General features: G+C 35.8%; 1 pseudogene; it reads left to right on the top strand.

Moving 5' to 3' along the window:
* The first annotated feature begins 1624 nt into the window (after window positions 1–1624).
* LOC106965767 (small ubiquitin-related modifier 1-like) lies at window positions 1625–2006 on the top strand (annotated as a pseudogene).
* The last annotated feature ends 2733 nt before the right edge of the window (window positions 2007–4739 follow it).

Raw genomic sequence — 4739 nt, forward strand, 5'->3', positions numbered from 1 at the left:
AGCAAGTATAACTTTTTCATGTTCCTTTTAGGAAGTTTGAGAGCAAAAACATTTGAATATTACTGGTCTGAAGAAACCTTCTTTTCTTTACACAGCAAACTCAAAAATGTTGGTATAATTAGGTAAAGAAGCAGGAAACGAACATTTTTGAGAGCCAACTGTGAGTCAGGCACTTGATAATAATATTACTTTATAATCAATGCTACCATTTATTAATGCTTATCATTATGGATTAATTCCTGTAGTTCTCACAACTATGCTATAAAACAAGAACTATTCCTTCTATTACTTTAAGGTAAAGATACTGAGGTTTAGAGACATTAAGCATCTTGCCTGAAGTCACACACCTAGGAAATACAGCAGTGGGGATTGGAATCTGGGTCAGCCTTGTCACAGAAGGTTTTCGAGACCTCTGCTTTCCACTTACCAACCCCTCTTCCTACTCCTCAGTCTACAAGTTTCCTATAGTTCATTGGCCCTTTAGAAAGGCGCTTAGAAAGTTTCCCTTTTTAACTTAATTTTTGGCACCTTGTCTGACAAATATATCAAATATGTGGTTGAAAAGGCTCTATTTATTTGAGACTTCAGTACATTAAGGAACCCAAGATTCTATCAATAGTGTCCTATCTTTTTTAACAGCCCTCACTTTTGATAGGAGAAACTTTATAGTCATCTGGAGTGAATTATTTTCAACTGGCTGCCTCTGACTCGTCTAACTTTCTCTGACAAGACTTCCCATCAAGTAGAATATCAAGACTGTGTGGGAAATGCTTTAAAGGTTTTGAGTCCTCTCTTTCATTATATTCCTCTTTATAACTTGAAAGACTGACTACAAATGTATTTCCAATGTAATCTTTAGTGACATATACTAGCAAATGACTGTCTGATTATTATATTGCGCCAAGGTTCAAATTATGAGGTTAAGTAAGTGACATCTTGGATTTTCCATAAAATATGTATGGCCTTGTTCAAAGAGAACCCTGTTATGGTAATTTTACAAAGAAACAATGAAGTACACTCATGCCTATAGCAACCTTATTGACAGCGGCCAAAAAGTGGAGGCAACCCAGGTGTCCATGGATGAATGAGTGAATAAACAAAAACGTGACACCCACACAAAGGAATAGTCTTCAGCCTTAAAAAGAAATTCCGACACCCGCTACAAAATGGATAAAACTTAAGGACATCATGCTAAGCAAAAAAAGCCAGTCACAAAAGGACAAAGACTGCATGATTCCACTTATGTGAGGTGCCTAGAGGAGGCAAATTCATAGACACAGAAAGTAGAATGGTGCTTGCAAGGCACTGGTAGAAGAGAGAAACGGGGAGTTAGTGTTTAATGGGTATAGAGTTTAATTTGGGGAAGATGAAAAAAGTTCTGGTGATGGATGGGGGTGATGACTGCACAGTAATGTGAATTTACTTAATGCTACTGAACCGTACACTTAAAAATGGTTAAAATAATACAGTTTGTTTTATATATACATATATATATATATATATATATATATATATATATATATATTCACAATAAAAAAAGTCTAGATTTCTATAAACCCCAGAGCATGGTTCTGTCTACCAAGGCCAGGGTTGTGTGGAGATCCTGGATGAAGCCATAGCCACCATGTCTGACCAGGAAGCAAAACCTTCAACTAAGGACTTGGGGGGATAAAAAGGAAGGAGAATACGTTAAATTCAAAGTCATTGGACAGGATAGCAGTGAGATTCACTTCAAAGTGAAAATGACAATGCATCTCAAGAAACTCAAAGAATCATACTGTTAACGACAGGGGGTTCGATGAATTTGCTCAGGTTCCTCTTTGAAGGTGAGAGAATTGCGGATAATCACAATCCGAAAGAACTGGAGATGGAGGAAGAAAATGTGATTGAAGTTTATCAGGAACAAACGGGGTCATTCCAGGATTTAGATATTCTTTTTATTTTTTTCTTTGCCCTCAATCCTTTTTTATTTTTAAAAATAATTCATTAGTAATGTGATGTTCAAAACGGAATTGAAAACTGACACCCCATCTCTTTAAAACATTAATTTTGAATTCTAGTGCCCATTATTCATTATCCCTTGTTTTCATTGTGCTGATTTTTGGTGATCAAACCTCAGCCCCTTTCATATTGCCCTCTCCTTTTTAAAAATTACATGTGTGCACAGAGATGCCACCTTTTCCAGGACTGTGCATTTTCAGGCTTGTGATAAATAAGATTGACCAATGCGAGTGTTCGTAATGACTTTCCAGAATTCTGAAGTTCTAATGTGTGATTGCTTCACCCCTGGACTATGACCTTCAGTGGGAGATGGAAGTTTTTCAGAGAACTGAGCTGTGGAAAAATGACCTTTCCTTAAGTGGAAGTTCCTTTTAAAATGTGAGGGTCTGGGGGCACCTGGGTGGCTCAGTCGGTTGAGTGTCTGACTTTTGGTTTCGGCTCAGGTCATGATCTCATGGTCATGGGATCGAGCCCTGCTTTACAAAATGGATGAAACTTAAGGACATCATGCTAAGTAAAATAAGCCAGTCACACAAGGACAAAGGCTGTATGATTCCACTTATGTGAGGTGCCTAGAGGAGGCAAATTCATAGACACAGAAAGTAGAATGATGCTTGCAAGGCGCATTTAGCACAGAGCCTGCTTGGGATTCTCTCTCCTCTCTCTGCCCCTCCTTGGCTCACGTGCAAATGGACACACGCACACTCTCTCTCTCTCAAAATAAATACATAAACAAAAAAAAAGTCAGGATCTTGACCAAAAGAAGAGAAATATCAGCCTGGAGTTGAGATGACAGAGATGGTGGGAGTAATGACTAACTCCAAAGGTGGCTTCACTGAAGAGAAAGCATTTTAAGATAAACATCTTGTTAGAAGATCCCAGAAAAGTTATAATTTTCATTAGCAGTTAATAAATTTATTCATGCAGAAGTGTATTCAACAGAAAAAATCTATACATAAGTTATAGGTTTTTACTAAACAAAGAAATGAATTATAGATTTTTTTTCAAAAAGCCAATTATTATATTATAAATTCAAGAGCAAATTGAAAGAAGTATCCTCTGTTAATTAGAAAGTGGTGTATTTGTAGTAGAAATGATAGAACAGAGACATCTTGGCAATTTAATATTTATTTAATATACAAGGAACTACTAATGTACCATAGAATTTAGTAATATGTACATGTGATTTTTTTAAAAAGGTATTCTACTTTAAATCAATTTGAATAGCTATTAATCTGTCATTCAACATAAAATTAATAGTACTTCATAATATAAAACTGACATGTTTTCCTGGTATTACATTTATTACATTGTTTTATACATTTGGGATTTTCAGGTCTCAGAGGTACCTGAAGAGGTAATTCTACTTGCCAGGTGTACGATGAGTTAGGTCTTCTTACCTTTAAAAAAAAGCAGCAAGAATCAAAATATTAGTAAATAATTTTGGACAGTGTATTTTTTTCTTGGAATAAAGGTTCAGAATGTGGAATACAATAAATGCTCTTGGCTTTTGAAAAAATTAATGTCTAATAAAATAATGGAAAACCTTTTTTTTTTTTAAAGAAAAGAAGAGAGAAGAGAGGGTGGGAAGGAATGAGGGGAGGGAAAGAGCACAGGAAAGGGGATAGAAGGCCAGTGGGAAAGGAAGGTGAAAAAGGAAATATATCCAGCCAAGAAGTTTCTCCTTTTCTGGAAAGTAAAGTGTCCTCTCCTCAGTTCCCAAAGGCCCCCATCTTGGGACTGGCTACATGCCACCTTGTGTCATTGTTATATGTATGTTTTGTAAACTCCCACTCCATCCCCTGCTGGACAGAGAGCTCATTTGGGAAAGAATCTTGTCAAATTCATCATTTTCTCCTCCACAGTACCTGGGTTTATGCCTTCACTTAGTAGATGCTAAAAAGATATTGATTGTTTGACTATTATAACTTGAAAAAAAGTTCTCCAAAACTTAAAGGGACAGGCAGCAAATCCTGTAATATCAAGCTTAATTATACACTGACCTGCTAACAATGTCGCTTATGAATGATAATTTAGAATTAAAATTTAATTATTCTTTAAGATTGATCATATTACCCAAAGAGAATGTTACATGCAATTTTAATTGTGCCACTAATTTAGAAGATATTAAGCTACAACCTACTTAACCATTCTCTTGTTTTTAACCATTAAGATTGTTTTTAAATTTTTACTATTTTAAATAATTTTGCAAATACAGATTTGGAGGATGGGCAGGAGACTTTTTATTGTTATTTTTTTAAGTATGTATGTATGTATTCAGAGAGAACAAGCAGGAGAGGGGCAGAGAGAAAGGGAGAGAGAGAATCCCAAGCAGTCTCTGTGCTGCTAGCCCAACTTGGGCTTGAACTCACAAAACCAGGAGATGGTGGAGCCGAAATCAAGAGTCAGCTGTTCAACCAACTGAGCCACCCAGGTGCCCCTCAAATAGCTTTTCCAAAAGCTATTTTCAAAAAGGCAACAACAGTTTGTGTTCCTGCTAATAACATATAAGAATTCCCATTTCATCACACTCCTATCACGATTTTGTATTTTTTAAAAAATTTACACGTTTGATAGGCATATGATGCTATCGTGTCTTAATCTTTATGTCTTTGATTACTGATGAAGTTGAACATATTTTCCAAGTATTTTAAAACTAGTTTTGTTGTTTTTCTCTTTTATGAATCATCTATTCCTATCAACAAGGCATGTTTAACCTGGCACTCTGCTTACCAATT

The sequence above is a fragment of the Acinonyx jubatus genome, chromosome D3 (assembly GCF_027475565.1).
Source record: "Acinonyx jubatus isolate Ajub_Pintada_27869175 chromosome D3, VMU_Ajub_asm_v1.0, whole genome shotgun sequence".
Lineage (NCBI taxonomy): Eukaryota > Metazoa > Chordata > Mammalia > Carnivora > Felidae > Acinonyx > Acinonyx jubatus.